The sequence below is a fragment of the Micropterus salmoides genome, unplaced genomic scaffold (genome assembly GCF_014851395.1).
Source record: "Micropterus salmoides isolate LMB-PRFRI ecotype aquatic unplaced genomic scaffold, ASM1485139v1 Ms_hic_scaffold_1483, whole genome shotgun sequence".
Classification (NCBI taxonomy): domain Eukaryota; kingdom Metazoa; phylum Chordata; class Actinopteri; order Centrarchiformes; family Centrarchidae; genus Micropterus; species Micropterus salmoides.
Genome location: NW_024040578.1, coordinates 1223 through 18786, shown reverse-complemented (window position 1 = coordinate 18786; position 17564 = coordinate 1223). Strand labels below are relative to the sequence as shown.

Here is a 17564-nt window from a genome sequence, read left to right as displayed (position 1 = left end):
CCGTTTTAGCTTCTTTGCATTGGCTTCCAGTAAAAATCCAGAATAGAATTTAAAATCATTCTTCTTACCTACAAAGCCCTTAATGGTCAGGCACCACTATCTTACAGATAGTCTTGTGCTTTCTCTCCCTCTCCTCTCTCCTGCTATCACTTCCTGCAGGTTTTTCTGGCTCTGGAGCTGTGGAGTCTGGATCTGTGGCTGCGGGTCACCTGCTGCCCCCGTGTTCCTGCTCGGCGCCCTCTGCTGCAACGACTATTGTTACTAGTCCTATTATTAGTATTGTTATTATAATCATTAACATTACGATTGTTATCATTAACACTACTATAAATATCTGTACCCTTTTTCATTTAGTCTATAGCAACATCGCCTTTACTGTCTGTACCTCTGTGTGTATATTGTGTAGGCTGCCTCCCTCCCCTCTCTCTCCTTCCATCCCTCTCTTTTCTCCGTGTTCCTCTTCTGCCCTCCCCTCTCTCCCCCCCCCTCTCTCTCTCTCTCCTCTCTCTCCTTCACCCCATACGGTCGAGGCAGATGGCCGCCCACCCTGAGCCATGGTTCTGCTTGAGGTTTCTGCCTCTTAAAAGGAAGTTTTTCCTTGCCTCTGTCGCCTAGTGCTTGCTCTTGGTGGGAACTGTTGGGCTTCTGTAAATAGCATCATAGAGTATGGTCTAGACTGCTCTTTATGATGTTTATGTTCCAGATGTTTGCTCATTGCTGTTAGTGTAAAATTCAAAGACGGCAAAAACGTAGCAACACAGATGTAATCAGTAACCCGAACAGGAAGCGCGAAAACACGGGTTTGTCACATCAATATCCTGAAACTGTCACGTTCGCCTCATATAGAAAGGGTCCCAGTTCGAAACTGTGCAGAAACACTGCTCTTTGGTCTCTCGTCTCAGGATTAAAGTCAAACTGTACTCGGCCAAACTATCAGACAACCGCACAATGTATACTACTGTGTCACATAAAGTAGAACTTGTTAATAAAGACATGGACTTACAACTTCACTCATACGCTTTGTCAATGTCCTCTTGTTATTAGGTAAGGTAACCCCCTCCCCAGACAGATGGACGTCCTCCATGCTGCTGTATTACTTTTGTCTTTCTTGGTGAATAATCAGCAGCTGCTAGAGAACTGAACTCTCCCGTCGGGGAATCGAACCCCGACCTTCGCGCAGTCTTCAGCAGTTTCCGTAGTGTAGTGGTTATCACGTTCGCCTAAGCGAAAGGGCCCCGGTTTGAAACCGGGCGGAAACATGCCCTATGTCCACGTCTACTCTGAGCAGAAATTCACTGAACAAACTTATACACGCAAAACTTTTGTTTTTGCCGCCATTCATCATGAGCTGAACTCAAAGATCTAATACTTTCTCTATGTACACAAAGGGCCTATTTCTCTCAAATATGTTCACAAATCTGTCAAAATCTGTGTCAGTGAGCATTTCTCCTTTTCCAAGATAATCCATCCACCTCACAGGTGTGGCATATCAAGATGCTGATCAGACAGCATGGGTATTGCCATGTGTGCCTTAGGCTGGCCACAATAAAAGGCCAACTCGAAAATTTGCAGTTCCATCACACAGAACAATGCCACAGATGTCGAAAATCTTTGAGGGAGCGTGCAACTGGCATGCTGGCTGCAGGAATGTCCACCAGAGCGGTGGCCCGTGAATTGAGTGTTCATTTCTCTACCATAAGCCATCTCCAAAGGAATTTCAGAGAATTTGGCAGTACAGCCAACTGGCCTCACAACCGCAGAGCACGTGTAACCACACCATCCCAGGACCTCCACATCCAGCATCTTCACCTCCAAGATCGTCAAAGAATTTCTGCACAAACTGTCAGGAACCGTCTCAGGGAAGCTCATCTGCATGCTCGTCGTCCTCGTCGTCGTAACCGACTTGAGTGGGCAAATGCTCACATTCGATGGCGCCTGGCACTTTGGAGAGGTGTTTCTCTTCACGGATCAATCCGAGTTTTCACTGTACAGGGCAGATGGCAGACAGCATGTATGTACACACCAGATACTGACTGGTTTTGGGAACCCCGCCCCTCAATACAGTGAAACTGCACATTATCGAGTGTCCTTTTTGTGGCCAGCCAAAGGCACACCTGGCAATACCCATGCTTGTCTGATCAGCATCTCGATATGCCACACCTGTGAGGTGGATGGATTATCTCGGCAAAGGAGAAGTGCTCACTAACACAGATTTTGACAGATTTGTGTATTTGAGAGAAATAGGCCCTTTGTGTACATAGAGAAAGTATTAGATCTTTGAGTTCAGCTCATGATGAATGGGGGCAAAAACAAAAGTGCTGCGTTATAATTTTGTTCAGTATATCAAACGGCTCGGTCACATCATCAGTAAAGCGGACCGCACCATGTCAACGGAAGGAAGGTGACAATAGGACCAATGGCAATAGGCTGGAACTCCTCTTTCTCAAGGAAAGGGTAGAGTCACGCTGAGATACATCCCACTGTCTTATACTAGCGAGGACTACCGCGTCACCGCAAGCACGCCCTGTATTTCCGCTTGTCTACATCCCAGTTCGTTTGATATCAGCCAGTCATTTCTTTAGTGCCAGTGTTTCGAGAAAACGAAGAGGACTCCGAACTTTTGAGCGTATTGCTTCCGCTCTCCAGATGTTTGCTCATTGCTGTTAGTGTAAAATTCAAAGACGGCAAAAACGCAGCAACACAGATGTAATCAGTAACCCGAACAGGAAGCGCGAAAACACGGGTTTGTCACATCAATATCCTGAAACTGTCTACCACCCGTGATGATCCCACGAACGCTGCAGTTCAAAAAGAACGCAGTAAGGTGCACTTGTGTGAGGGCTGGCAGCCGTCCGTTTCTGTAGTGTAGTGGTTATCACGTTCGCCTCACACGCGAAAGGTCCCCAGTTCGAAACTGGGCAGAAACACTGCCCTTTGGTCTCTCGTCTCAGGATTAAAGTCAAACAGCACCACTGTGAGCAATCTTGGAGTTATCTTTGATCAGGACATGTCGTTTAAGTCTCACATTAAGCAAATTTCAAGGACCGCCTTTTTTCAGCTACGTAATATTGCGAAAATCAGGAACATCCTGTCTAAAAAGATGCAGAAAAACTAGTCCATGCATTTGTTACTTCTAGGCTGGATTACTGCAATTCCTTATTATCAGGCTGCTCGAAAAAGTCCATTAAGACTCTTCAGCTGATCCAGAATGCTGCAGCACGTGTTCTGACAGGAACCAGGAAAAGATCATATTTCTCCCGTTTTAGCTTCTTTGCATTGGCTTCCAGTAAAATCCAGAATAGAATTTAAAATCATTCTTCTTACCTACAAAGCCCTTAATGGTCAGGCACCATCTTATCTTAAAGATAGTCTTGTGCTTTCTCGTCCCTCTCCTCTCTCCTGCTATCACTTCCTGCAGGTTTTCTGGCTCTGGAGCTGTGGAGTCTGGATCTGTGGCTGCGGGTCACCTGCTGCCCCCGTGTTCCTGCTCGGCGCCCTCTGCTGCAACGACTATTGTTACTAGTCCTATTATTTTATTGTTATTATAATCATTAACATTACGATTGTTATCATTAACACTACTATAAATATCTGTACCCTTTTTCATTTAGTCTATAGCAACATCGCCTTTACTGTCTGTACCTCTGTGTGTGTATATTGTGTAGGCTGCCTCCCTCCCCTCTCTCTCCTTCCATCCTCTCTCTTTTTCTCCGTGTTCCTCTTCTGCCCTCTCCTCTCTCTCCCCCCCCCCCCTCTCTCTCTCCCCTCTCCTCCTTCACCCATACGGTCGAGGCAGATGGCCGCCCACCCTGAGCCATGGTTCTGCTTGAGGTTTCTGCCTCTTAAAAGGAAGTTTTTCCTTGCCTCTGTCGCCTAGTGCTTGCTCTTGGTGGGAACTGTTGGGCTTCTGTAAATAGCATCATAGAGTATGGTCTAGATCTGCTCTTTTATGATGTTTTGTTCCAGATGTTTGCTCATTGCTGTTAGTGTAAAATTCAAAGACGGCAAAAACGTAGCAACACAGATGTAATCAGTAACCAACAGGAACGCGAAAACACGGGTTTGTCACATCAATATCCTGAAACTGTCACGTTCGCCTCATATAGGAAAGGGTCCCAGTTCGAAACTGTGCAGAAACACTGCTCTTTGGTCTCTCGTCTCAGGATTAAAGTCAAACTGTACTCGGCCAAACTATCAGACAACCGCACAATGTATACTACTGTGTACACATAAAGTAGAACTTGTTAATAAAGACATGGACTTACAACTTCACTCATACGCTTTGTCAATGTCCTCTTGTTATTAGGTAAGGTAACCCCATCCTCACCCAGACAGATGGACGTCCTCCATGCTGCTGTATTACTTTTGTCTTTCTTGGTGAATAATCAGCAGCTGCTAGAGAACTGAACTCTCCCGTCGGGGAATCGAACCCCGACCTTCGCACACTCTTCAGCAGTTTCCGTAGTGTAGTGGTATTCCGTTCGCCTAACACGCGAAAGGGCCCCGGTTCGAAACCGGGCGGAAACACGCCCCTATGTCCACGTCTACTCTGAGCAGAAATTCACTGAACAAACTTATACACGCAAAACTTTAAGTTTTTGCCGCCATTCATCATGAGCTGAACTCAAAGATCTAATACTTTCTCTATGTACACAAAGGGCCTATTTCTCTCAAATATTGTTCACAAATCTGTCAAAATCTGTGTCAGTGAGCATTTCTCCTTTTCCAAGATAATCCATCCACCTCACAGGTGTGGCATATCAAGATGCTGATCAGACAGCATGGGTATTGCACATGTGTGCCTTAGGCTGGCCACAATAAAAGGCCAACTCGAAAATTTGCAGTTCCATCACACAGAACAATGCCACAGATGTCGAAAATTTTTGAGGGAGCGTGCAACTGGCATGCTGGCTGCAGGAATGTCCGCCAGAGCGGTGGCCCGTGAATTGAGTGTTCATTTCTCTACCATAAGCCATCTCCAAAGGAATTTCAGAGAATTTGGCAGTACAGCCAACTGGCCTCACAACCGCAGAGCACGTGTAACCACACCATCCCAGGACCTCCACATCCAGCATCTTCACCTCCAAGATCGTCAAAGAATTTCTGCACAAACTGTCAGGAACCGTCTCAGGGAAGCTCATCTGCATGCTCGTCGTCCTCGTCGTCGTAACCGACTTGAGTGGGCAAATGCTCACATTCGATGGCGCCTGGCACTTTGGAGAGGTGTTCTCTTCACGGATCAATCCGAGTTTTCACTGTACAGGGCAGATGGCAGACAGCATGTATGTACACACCAGATACTGACTGGTTTTGGGAACCCCGCCCCCTCAATACAGTGAAACTGCACATTATCGAGTGTCCTTTTATTGTGGCCAGCCAAAGGCACACCTGTGCAATACCCATGCTTGTCTGATCAGCATCTCGATATGCCACACCTGTGAGGTGGATGGATTATCTCGGCAAAGGAGAAGTGCTCACTAACACAGATTTTGACAGATTTGTTGTATTTGAGAGAAATAGGCCCTTTGTGTACATAGAGAAAGTATTAGATCTTTGAGTTCAGCTCATGATGAATGGGGGCAAAAACAAAAGTGCTGCGTTTATAATTTTGTTCAGTATATCAAACGGCTCGGTCACATCATCAGTAAAGCGGACCGCACCATGTCAACGGAAGGAAGGTGACAATAGGACCAATGGCAATAGGCTGGAACTCCTCTTTCTCAAGGAAAGGGTAGAGTCACGCTGAGATACATCCCACTGTCTTATACTAGCGAGGACTACCGCGTCACCGCAAGCACGCCCTGTATTTCCGCTTGTCTACATCCCAGTTCGTTTGATATCAGCCAGTACATTTCTTTAGTGCCAGTGTTTCGAGAAAACGAAGAGGACTCCGAACTTTTGAGCGTATTGCTTCCGCTCTCCAGATGTTTGCTCATTGCTGTTAGTGTAAAATTCAAAGACGGCAAAAACGCAGCAACACAGATGTAATCAGTAACCCGAACAGGAAGCGCGAAAACACGGGTTTGTCACATCAATATCCTGAAACTGTCTACCACCCGTGATGATCCTACGAACGCTGCAGTTCAAAAAAGAACGCAGTAAGGTGCACTTGTGTGAGGGCTGGCAGCAGTCCGTTTCTGTAGTGTAGTGGTTATCACGTTCGCCTCACACGCGAAAGGTCCCCAGTTCGAAACTGGGCAGAAACACTGCCCTTTGGTCTCTCGTCTCAGGATTAAAGTCAAACAGCACCACTGTGAGCAATCTTGGAGTTATCTTTGATCAGGACATGTCGTTTAAGTCTCACATTAAGCAAATTTCAAGGACCGCCTTTTTTCAGCTACGTAATATTGCGAAAATCAGGAACATCCTTTCTAAAAATGATGCAGAAAAACTAGTCCATGCATTTGTTACTTCTAGGCTGGATTACTGCAATTCCTTATTATCAGGCTATTAAGACTCTTCAGCTGATCCAGAATGCTGCAGCACGTGTTCTGACAGGAACCAGGAAAAGAGATCATATTTCTCCCCGTTTTAGCTTCTTTGCATTGGCTTCCAGTAAAATCCAGAATAGAATTTAAAATCATTCTTCTTACCTACAAAGCTCTTAATGGTCAGGCACCATTTTATCTTAAAGAGCTCATAGTACCTTACTACACCACCAGAGCACTGCGCTCCCAGAATGCAGGGTTACTTGTGATTGCTAGAGTCTCCAAAAAGTAGACTAGGAGCCTGAGCGTTCAGCTATCAAGTTCCTCTCCTGTGGCCTCACAACCGCAGAGCACGTGTAACCACACCATTACTTCACCATAACGCGACCCATGTTACTTTCCTGTGTACCACTGGTATTATGTCAAAGTGTCAAAGCCTGCAAGAAATGATGTAACGGTAAAAAGCAAATGTGGATCGATTTGTTTACTGTCCCCTAGTGATGCAGCCACAAGCAGCCAGCTAACGCTACACTAGATCGGACCTGCCGCTGTTCAATTTAGATTTTATTGCCCTTTACCGATACTCAGGTACACAGCTTCTCCACCTCTCAGTCCGCTTCACAGAGGAAGAGCATCCACTAACACTAGTTAACTAACTGTTATAAAGTGTGACACAATCTCGTTAGAATATTCAGTCCGGCTCACTAACCGTTTCATTATCATCCAATACTTTTAGCTGTGCTGACATTGCTGAGCCTCCGGTGAAAGATACACAGTTACTGAAAGCAGCAGGCGAGCTAACGATGTAGCACGTCGGCTGAATGCAGTCACTGTACCATTATCATGTAACGAGCATGGATTAGTTCAACATCAAGCTGATAAAACATTACTGTACCGTTGCGCTGGGAGTTTACCTGAGTTTCCACCATGTTGTGTGAAGCCGTCTCCCTGTCTCTCTATAGCCGCTCTCACTTTTTTCGGGAGTACTGTGCCAATATGCCAGTGTCTCGCTGCGCTGAATGGAAGGTACGGCGCCGGTGATGATCTGCCTCTGAGACGGGAACATTTAAGTAACAGAGCCCGAACATGTCTGGAGAAAAGCCACAGCCCGCATGCAGGCGTTTCTGTATTTCTGTATGAAAGCGGTTGTGTTTCGGATTATGCTCGCTCATGAGTTAAAGCCAGCACGTGTACCAGCACACGCCTGGTTGCAATCTTAAAACCGCACCGCTAGTGGCCGCTGGAAACTCCACAATGCCCCTTTAATGTTGATGAAATCTGAGTCTTTCATCAAAACGGAAAAGGCATTTTGTGGCTCGTGTGTCTAGGGCTATGATTCTCGCATTGGGTGCGATAGGTTCCGGGTTCAATTCCCGGGGAAGCCCTTGCTATGAACCAACAGGTGCTTCTTATTGCTTTTAATCGATAAAGCTTGCTCTACTTTATTTTAATGTTGATGAAATCTGAGTATTTCATCAAAACAGAAAAGGAGATTTCTGGCTCGTTGGTCTAGGGGTATGATTCTCGCTTTGGGTGCGAAAGGTCCCGGGTTCAAATCCCGGACGAGCCCTTGGAATGGGAGGTCCTGGGTTCAAAACCCGAGGGAGCACTTGCTATGAACCCGTAGGTGCTTTTAATAGATAAAGCTTGTTTTACTTTAACGTTGAGGAAATCTGAGTCTTTCATCAAAACAGAAAAGGTGTTTTGTGGCTCGTTGGTCTAGGAGTATGATTCTCGCTTAGGGTGCGAGAGGTCCCGGGTTCAAATCCCGGACGAGCCCTTACCAAGAAACCGTCGTTGCTTCAAATATGAAGCTATTTTCACTGTAATTTAAAGGGGCCATATGTAAGTTTTGATTTTAGTAAATCAAATTTTCATTGCCTTATTGTCAATGGGCTCAAAAGTCACTTAGAAATGAAGCACACGCCTGTTTTCTCTGTTGCTCGCATCAGCCACTATTCTGCTTTTAATGTGAGGACACCGGGTCGGATTCAGCCCTGTGCGCGCTCCCGAGCCTCTCACGCTACAGCGACAACACGGCAGCTAACGACATGCAGTCCACTAACAGCATAAACATAACCGGCTCACAGTGAAACACGGGCTCCACGTAAGTCCACAAAACAACAATAAAGGTTTATGTGCTGAAGCCCATCAGACCAAACAGGTTCAGATGATGTCGAGCAAGAACAAAGTGAGCATTAGTAAAGCTGGAGAAACACAGAGAAAGTCACGTTAGCTCGCCGGCTAACACCGAGCAGTTGCTAATGTTATCCGGTGCAAAGTTGTATCGCTTTCCACGTTACTTCACCAACTAACGCCACCCATGTTACTTTCCTGTGTACCACTGGTATTATGTCAAAGTGTCAAAGCCTGCAAGAAATGATGTAACGGTAAAAAGCAAATGTGGATCGGTTTGTTTACTGTCCCCTAGTGATGCAGCCACGAGCAGCCAGCTAACGCTACACTAGATCGGACCTGCCGCTGTTTGCTTCGTAACGTTCAATTTAGATTTTATTGCCCTTTACCGATACTCAGGTACACAGCTTCTCCACCTCTCAGTCGCTGTAACTAACGTGACCCACATAATATACAACACAGAGGAAGAGCATCCACTAACACTAGTTAACTAACTGTTATAAAGTGTGACACAATCTCGTTAGAATATTCAGTCCGGCTCACTAACCGTTTCATTATCATCCAATACTTTTAGCTGTGCTGACATTGCTGAGCCTCCGGTGAAAGATACACAGTTACTGAAAGCAGCAGGCGAGCTAACGATGTAGCACGTCGGCTGAATGCAGTCACTGTACCATTATCATGTAACGAGCATGGATTAGTTCAACATCAAGCTGATAAAAACATTACTGTACCGTTGCGCTGGGAGTTTACCTGAGTTTCCACCATGTTGTGTGAAGCCGTCTCCCTGTCTCTCTATAGCCGCTCTCACTTTTTTCGGGAGTACTGTGCCAATATGCCAGTGTCTCGCTGCGCTGAATGGAAGGTACGGCGCCGGTGATGATCTGCCTCTGAGACGGGAACATTTAAGTAACAGAGCCCGAACATGTCTGGAGAAAAGCCACAGCCCGCATGCAGGCGTTTCTGTATTTCTGTATGAAAGCGGTTGTGTTTCGGATTATGCTCGCTCATGAGTTAAAGCCAGCACGTGTACCAGCACACGCCTGGTTGCAATCTTAAAACCGCACCGCTAGTGGCCGCTGGAAACTCCACAATGCCCCTTTAATGTTGATGAAATCTGAGTCTTTCATCAAAACGGAAAAGGCATTTTGTGGCTCGTGTGTCTAGGGCTATGATTCTCGCATTGGGTGCGATAGGTTCCGGGTTCAAATCCCGGCGAAGCCCTTGCTATGAACCAACAGTTGCTTCTTATTGCTTTTAATCGATAAAGCTTGCTCTACTTTATTTTAATGTTGATGAAATCTGAGTATTTCATCAAAACAGAAAAGGTGTTTTGTGGCTTGTTGGTCTAGGGGTATGATTCTCGCTTCGGGTGCGCGAAGTCCCGGTTTCAAATCCCGGACGAGCCCTCCCTCTGAACCCATGGAAGCTTCTTTATTGCTTTTAATGTATAAAGTTGTTTTACAGTAATTTCATTTGGATGAAATCTGATTATTTCATCAACGCAGAAAAGGAGATTTCTGGCTCGTTGGTCTAGGGGTATGATTCTCGCTTTGGGTGCGAGAGGTCCCGGGTTCAAATCCCGGACGAGCCCTTGGAATGGGAGGTCCTGGGTTCAAAACCCGAGGGAGCACTTGCTATGAACCCGTAGGTGCTTTTAATAGATAAAGCTTGTTTTACTTTAACGTTGAGGAAATCTGAGTCTTTCATCAAAACAGAAAAGGTGTTTTGTGGCTCGTTGGTCTAGGAGTATGATTCTCGCTTAGGGTGCGAGAGGTCCCGGGTTCAAATCCCGGACGAGCCCTTACCAAGAAACCGTCGTTGCTTCAAATATGAAGCTATTTTCACTGTAATTTAAAGGGGCCATATGTAAGTTTTTGATTTTAGTAAATCAAATTTTCATTGCCTTATTGTCAATGGGCTCAAAAGTCACTTAGAAATGAAGCACACGCCTGTTTTCTCCGTTGCTCGCATCAGCCACTATTCTGCTTTTAATGTGAGGACACCGGGTCGGATTCAGCCCTGTGCGCGCTCCCGAGCCTCTCACGCTACAGCGACAACACGGCAGCTAACGACATGCAGTCCACTAACAGCATAAACATAACCGGCTCACAGTGAAACACGGGCTCCACGTAAGCCACAAAACAACAATAAAGGTTTATGTGCTGAAGCCCATCAGACCAAACAGGTTCAGATGATGTCGAGCAAGAACAAAGTGAGCATTAGTAAAGCTGGAGAAACACAGAGAAAGTCACGTTAGCTCGCCGGCTAACACCGAGCAGTTGCTAATGTTATCCGGTGCAAAGTTGTATCGCTTTCCACGTTACTTCACCAACTAACGCCACCCATGTTACTTTCCTGTGTACCACTGGTATTATGTCAAAGTGTCAAAGCCTGCAAGAAATGATGTAACGGTAAAAAGCAAATGTGGATCGGTTTGTTTACTGTCCCCTAGTGATGCAGCCACGAGCAGCCAGCTAACGCTACACTAGATCGGACCTGCCGCTGTTTGCTTCGTAACGTTCAATTTAGATTTTATTGCCCTTTACCGATACTCAGGTACACAGCTTCTCCACCTCTCAGTCGCTGTAACTAACGTGACCCACATAATATACAACACAGAGGAAGAGCATCCACTAACACTAGTTAACTAACTGTTATAAAGTGTGACACAATCTCGTTAGAATATTCAGTCCGGCTCACTAACCGTTTCATTATCATCCAATACTTTTAGCTGTGCTGACATTGCTGAGCCTCCGGTGAAAGATACACAGTTACTGAAAGCAGCAGGCGAGCTAACGATGTAGCACGTCGGCTGAATGCAGTCACTGTACCATTATCATGTAACGAGCATGGATTAGTTCAACATCAAGCTGATAAAAACATTACTGTACCGTTGCGCTGGGAGTTTACCTGAGTTTCCACCATGTTGTGTGAAGCCGTCTCCCTGTCTCTCTATAGCCGCTCTCACTTTTTTCGGGAGTACTGTGCCAATATGCCAGTGTCTCGCTGCGCTGAATGGAAGGTACGGCGCCGGTGATGATCTGCCTCTGAGACGGGAACATTTAAGTAACAGAGCCCGAACATGTCTGGAGAAAAGCCACAGCCCGCATGCAGGCGTTTCTGTATTTCTGTATGAAAGCGGTTGTGTTTCGGATTATGCTCGCTCATGAGTTAAAGCCAGCACGTGTACGAGCACACGCCTGGTTGCAATCTTAAAACCGCACCGCTAGTGGCCGCTGGAAACTCCACAATGCCCCTTTAATGTTGATGAAATCTGAGTCTTTCATCAAAACGGAAAAGGCATTTTGTGGCTCGTGTGTCTAGGGCTATGATTCTCGCATTGGGTGCGATAGGTTCCGGGTTCAAATCCCGGCGAAGCCCTTGCTATGAACCAACAGTGCTTCTTATTGCTTTTAATCGATAAAGCTTGCTCTACTTTATTTTAATGTTGATGAAATCTGAGTATTTCATCAAAACAGAAAAGGTGTTTTGTGGCTTGTTGGTCTAGGGGTATGATTCTCGCTTCGGGTGCGCGAAGTCCCGGTTTCAAATCCCGGACGAGCCCTCCCTCTGAACCCATGGAAGCTTCTTTATTGCTTTTAATGTATAAAGCTTGTTTTACAGTAATTTCATTTGGATGAAATCTGATTATTTCATCAACGCAGAAAAGGAGATTTCTGGCTCGTTGGTCTAGGGGTATGATTCTCGCTTTGGGTGCGAGAGGTCCCGGGTTCAAATCCCGGACGAGCCCTTGGAATGGGAGGTCCTGGGTTCAAAACCCGAGGGAGCACTTGCTATGAACCCGTAGGTGCTTTTAATAGATAAAGCTTGTTTTACTTTAACGTTGAGGAAATCTGAGTCTTTCATCAAAACAGAAAAGGTGTTTTGTGGCTCGTTGGTCTAGGAGTATGATTCTCGCTTAGGGTGCGAGAGGTCCCGGGTTCAAATCCCGGACGAGCCCTTACCAAGAAACCGTCGTTGCTTCAAATATGAAGCTATTTTCACTGTAATTTAAAGGGGCCATATGTAAGTTTTTGATTTTAGTAAATCAAATTTTCATTGCCTTATTGTCAATGGGCTCAAAAGTCACTTAGAATGAAGCACACGCCTGTTTTCTCTGTTGCTCGCATCAGCCACTATTCTGCTTTTAATGTGAGGACACCGGGTCGGATTCAGCCCTGTGCGCGCTCCCGAGCCTCTCACGCTACAGCGACAACACGGCAGCTAACGACATGCAGTCCACTATTGCTAATGTTATCCGGTGCAAAGTTGTATCGCTTTCCACGTTACTTCACCAACTAACGCCACCCATGTTACTTTCCTGTGTACCACTGGTATTATGTCAAAGTGTCAAAGCCTGCAAGAAATGATGTAACGGTAAAAAGCAAATGTGGATCGGTTTGTTTACTGTCCCCTAGTGATGCAGCCACGAGCAGCCAGCTAACGCTACACTAGATCGGACCTGCCGCTGTTTGCTTCGTAACGTTCAATTTAGATTTTATGCCCTTTACCGATACTCAGGTACACAGCTTCTCCACCTCTCAGTCGCTGTAACTAACGTGACCCACATAATATACAACACAGAGGAAGAGCATCCACTAACACTAGTTAACTAACTGTTATAAAGTGTGACACAATCTCGTTAGAATATTCAGTCCGGCTCACTAACCGTTTCATTATCATCCAATACTTTTAGCTGTGCTGACATTGCTGAGCCTCCGGTGAAAGATACACAGTTACTGAAAGCAGCAGGCGAGCTAACGATGTAGCACGTGGCTGAATGCAGTCACTGTACCATTATCATGTAACGAGCATGGATTAGTTCAACATCAAGCTGATAAAAACATTACTGTACCGTTGCGTGGGAGTTTACCTGAGTTTCCACCATGTTGTGTGAAGCTGTCTCCCTGTCTCTCTATAGCCGCTCTCACTTTTTTCGGGAGTACTGTGCCAATATGCCAGTGTCTCGCTGCGCTGAATGGAAGGTACGGCGCCGGTGATGATCTGCCTCTGAGACGGGAACATTTAAGTAACAGAGCCCGAACATGTCTGGAGAAAAGCCACAGCCCGCATGCAGGCGTTTCTGTATTTCTGTATGAAAGCGGTTGTGTTTCGGATTATGCTCGCTCATGAGTTAAAGCCAGCACGTGTACCAGCACACGCCTGGTTGCAATCTTAAAACCGCACCGCTAGTGGCCGCTGGAAACTCCACAATCCCTCTTTAATGTTGATGAAATCTGAGTCTTTCATCAAAACGGAAAAGGCATTTTGTGGCTCGTGTGTCTAGGGCTATGATTCTCGCATTGGGTGCGATAGGTTCCGGGTTCAAATCCCGGCAAAGCCCTTGCTATGAACCAACAGTTGCTTCTTATTGCTTTTAATCGATAAAGCTTGCTCTACTTTATTTTAATGTTGATGAAATCTGAGTATTTCATCAAAACAGAAAAGGTGTTTTGTGGCTTGTTGGTCTAGGGGTATGTTTCTCGCTTCGGGTGCGAGAGGTCCCGGGTTCAAATCCCGGACAAGCCCACCCTCTGAACCCATAGAAGCTTCTTTATTGCTTTTAATATATAAAGCTTGTTTTCCAGTGATTTCATTTGGATGAAATCTGATTATTTCATCAACGCAGAAAAGGAGATTTCTGGCTCGTTGGTCTAGGGGTATGATTCTCGCTTTGGGTGCGAGAGGTCCCGGGTTCAAATCCCGGACGAGCCCTTGGAATGGGAGGTCCAGGGTTCAAAACCCGGGGAGCACTTGCTATGAACCGTAGGTGCTTTTAATAGATAAAGCTTGTTTTACTTTAACGTTGAGGAAATCTGAGTCTTTCATCAAAACAGAAAAGGTGTTTTGTGGCTCGTTGGTCTAGGAGTATGATTCTCGCTTAGGGTGCGAGAGGTCCCGGGTTCAAATCCGGACGAGCCCTTACCAAGAAACCGTCGTTGCTTCAAATATGAAGCTATTTTCACTGTAATTTAAAGGGGCCATATGTAAGTTTTTGATTTTAGTAAATCAAATTTTCATTGCCTTATTGTCAATGGGCTGAAAAGTCACTTAGAAATGAAGCACACGCCTGTTTTCTCCGTTGCTCGCATCAGCCACTATTCTGCTTTTAATGTGAGGACACCGGGTCGGATTCAGCCCTGTGCGCGCTCCCGAGCCTCTCACGCTACAGCGACAACACGGCAGCTAACGACATGCAGTCCACTAACAGCATAAACATAACCGGCTCACAGTGAAACACGGGCTCCACGTAAGTCCACAAAACAACAATAAAGGTTTATGTGCTGAAGCCCATCAGACCAAACAGGTTCAGATGATGTCGAGCAAGAACAAAGTGAGCATTAGTAAAGCTGGAGAAACACAGAGAAAGTCACGTTAGCTCGCCGGCTAACACCGAGCAGTTGCTAATGTTATCCGGTGCAAAGTTGTATCGCTTTCCACGTTACTTCACCAACTAACGCCACCCATGTTACTTTCCTGTGTACCACTGGTATTATGTCAAAGTGTCAAAGCCTGCAAGAAATGATGTAACGGTAAAAAGCAAATGTGGATCGGTTTGTTTACTGTCCCCTAGTGATGCAGCCACGAGCAGCCAGCTAACGCTACACTAGATCGGACCTGCCGCTGTTTGCTTCGTAACGTTCAATTTAGATTTTATTGCCCTTTACCGATACTCAGGTACACAGCTTCTCCACCTCTCAGCGCTGTAACTAACGTGACCCACATAATATACAACACAGAGGAAGAGCATCCACTAACACTAGTTAACTAACTGTTATAAAGTGTGACACAATCTCGTTAGAATATTCAGTCCGGCTCACTAACCGTTTCATTATCATCCAATACTTTTAGCTGTGCTGACATTGCTGAGCCTCCGGTGAAAGATACACAGTTACTGAAAGCAGCAGGCGAGCTAACGATGTAGCACGTCGGCTGAATGCAGTCACTGTACCATTATCATGTAACGAGCATGGATTAGTTCAACATCAAGCTGATAAAAACATTACTGTACCGTTGCGCTGGGAGTTTACCTGAGTTTCCACCATGTTGTGTGAAGCCGTCTCCCTGTCTCTCTATAGCCGCTCTCACTTTTTTCGGGAGTACTGTGCCAATATGCCAGTGTCTCGCTGCGCTGAATGGAAGGTACGGCGCCGGTGATGATCTGCCTCTGAGACGGGAACATTTAAGTAACAGAGCCCGAACATGTCTGGAGAAAAGCCACAGCCCGCATGCAGGCGTTTCTGTATTTCTGTATGAAAGCGGTTGTGTTTCGGATTATGCTCGCTCATGAGTTAAAGCCAGCACGTGTACGAGCACACGCCTGGTTGCAATCTTAAAACCGCACCGCTAGTGGCCGCTGGAAACTCCACAATGCCCCTTTAATGTTGATGAAATCTGAGTCTTTCATCAAAACGGAAAAGGCATTTTGTGGCTCGTGTGTCTAGGGCTATGATTCTCGCATTGGGTGCGATAGGTTCCGGGTTCAAATCCCGGGGAAGCCCTTGCTATGAACCAACAGGTGCTTCTTATTGCTTTTAATCGATAAAGCTTGCTCTACTTTATTTTAATGTTGATGAAATCTGAGTATTTCATCAAAACAGAAAAGGTGTTTTGTGGCTTGTTGGTCTAGGGGTATGATTCTCGCTTCGGGTGCGCGAAGTCCCGGTTTCAAATCCCGGACGAGCCCTCCCTCTGAACCCATGGAAGCTTCTTTATTGCTTTTAATGTATAAAGCTTGTTTTACAGTAATTTCATTTGGATGAAATCTGATTATTTCATCAACGCAGAAAAGGAGATTTCTGGCTCGTTGGTCTAGGGGTATGATTCTCGCTTTGGGTGCGAGAGGTCCCGGGTTCAAATCCCGGACGAGCCCTTGGAATGGGAGGTCCTGGTTCAAAACCCGGGGAGCACTTGCTATGAACCCGTAGGTGCTTTTAATAGATAAAGCTTGTTTTACTTTAACGTTGAGGAAATCTGAGTCTTTCATCAAAACAGAAAAGGTGTTTTGTGGCTCGTTGGTCTAGGAGTATGATTCTCGCTTAGGGTGCGAGAGGTCCCGGTTCAAATCCCGGACGAGCCCTTACCAAGAAACCGTCGTTGCTTCAAATATGAAGCTATTTTCACTGTAATTTAAAGGGGCCATATGTAAGTTTTTGATTTTAGTAAATCAAATTTTCATTGCCTTATTGTCAATGGGCTCAAAAGTCACTTAGAAATGAAGCACACGCCTGTTTTCTCCGTTGCTCGCATCAGCCACTATTCTGCTTTTAATGTGAGGACACCGGGTCGGATTCAGCCCTGTGCGCGCTCCCGAGCCTCTCACGCTACAGCGACAACACGGCAGCTAACGACATGCAGTCCACTAACAGCATAAACATAACCGGCTCACAGTGAAACACGGGCTCCACGTAAGTCCACAAAACAACAATAAAGGTTTATGTGCTGAAGCCCATCAGACCAAACAGGTTCAGATGATGTCGAGCAAGAACAAAGTGAGCATTAGTAAAGCTGGAGAAACACAGAGAAAGTCACGTTAGCTCGCCGGCTAACACCGAGCAGTTGCTAATGTTATCCGGTGCAAAGTTGTATCGCTTTCCACGTTACTTCACCAACTAACGCCACCCATGTTACTTTCCTGTGTACCACTGGTATTATGTCAAAGTGTCAAAGCCTGCAAGAAATGATGTAACGGTAAAAAGCAAATGTGGATCGGTTTGTTTACTGTCCCCTAGTGATGCAGCCACGAGCAGCCAGCTAACGCTACACTAGATCGGACCTGCCGCTGTTTGCTTCGTAACGTTCAATTTAGATTTTATTGCCCTTTACCGATACTCAGGTACACAGCTTCTCCACCTCTCAGTCGCTGTAACTAACGTGACCCACAAATATACAACAGAGGAAGAGCATCCACTAACACTAGTTAACTAACTGTTATAAAGTGTGACACAATCTCGTTAGAATATTCAGTCCGGCTCACTAACCGTTTCATTATCATCC

The 17564-nt window shown here is 45.8% G+C and overlaps 12 non-coding genes across 12 annotated transcripts; all 12 read left to right on the top strand.

Moving 5' to 3' along the window:
* Positions 1-2854: 2854 nt before the first annotated feature.
* Positions 2855-2927, top strand: trnav-cac. Its single transcript has one exon. It is a non-coding gene; the product is annotated as a tRNA-Val (tRNA).
* A 1528-nt stretch (positions 2928-4455) lies between these two features.
* trnav-aac lies at positions 4456-4527 on the top strand. Its single transcript has one exon. It is a non-coding gene; the product is annotated as a tRNA-Val (tRNA).
* Positions 4528-6133: 1606 nt separating this feature from the next.
* On the top strand, positions 6134-6206 carry trnav-cac. Its single transcript has one exon. It is a non-coding gene; the product is annotated as a tRNA-Val (tRNA).
* A 1720-nt stretch (positions 6207-7926) lies between these two features.
* Positions 7927-7998, top strand: trnap-ugg. The gene has a single exon. It is a non-coding gene; the product is annotated as a tRNA-Pro (tRNA).
* Positions 7999-8136: 138 nt separating this feature from the next.
* On the top strand, positions 8137-8208 carry trnap-agg. Its single transcript has one exon. It is a non-coding gene; the product is annotated as a tRNA-Pro (tRNA).
* Positions 8209-10086: 1878 nt separating this feature from the next.
* trnap-ugg lies at positions 10087-10158 on the top strand. The gene has a single exon. It is a non-coding gene; the product is annotated as a tRNA-Pro (tRNA).
* Positions 10159-10296: 138 nt separating this feature from the next.
* trnap-agg lies at positions 10297-10368 on the top strand. The gene has a single exon. It is a non-coding gene; the product is annotated as a tRNA-Pro (tRNA).
* Positions 10369-12246: 1878 nt separating this feature from the next.
* On the top strand, positions 12247-12318 carry trnap-ugg. The gene has a single exon. It is a non-coding gene; the product is annotated as a tRNA-Pro (tRNA).
* A 138-nt stretch (positions 12319-12456) lies between these two features.
* On the top strand, positions 12457-12528 carry trnap-agg. Its single transcript has one exon. It is a non-coding gene; the product is annotated as a tRNA-Pro (tRNA).
* Positions 12529-14024: 1496 nt separating this feature from the next.
* trnap-cgg lies at positions 14025-14096 on the top strand. Its single transcript has one exon. It is a non-coding gene; the product is annotated as a tRNA-Pro (tRNA).
* Positions 14097-14210: 114 nt separating this feature from the next.
* Positions 14211-14282, top strand: trnap-ugg. The gene has a single exon. It is a non-coding gene; the product is annotated as a tRNA-Pro (tRNA).
* Positions 14283-16368: 2086 nt separating this feature from the next.
* On the top strand, positions 16369-16440 carry trnap-ugg. The gene has a single exon. It is a non-coding gene; the product is annotated as a tRNA-Pro (tRNA).
* Positions 16441-17564: the final 1124 nt, after the last annotated feature.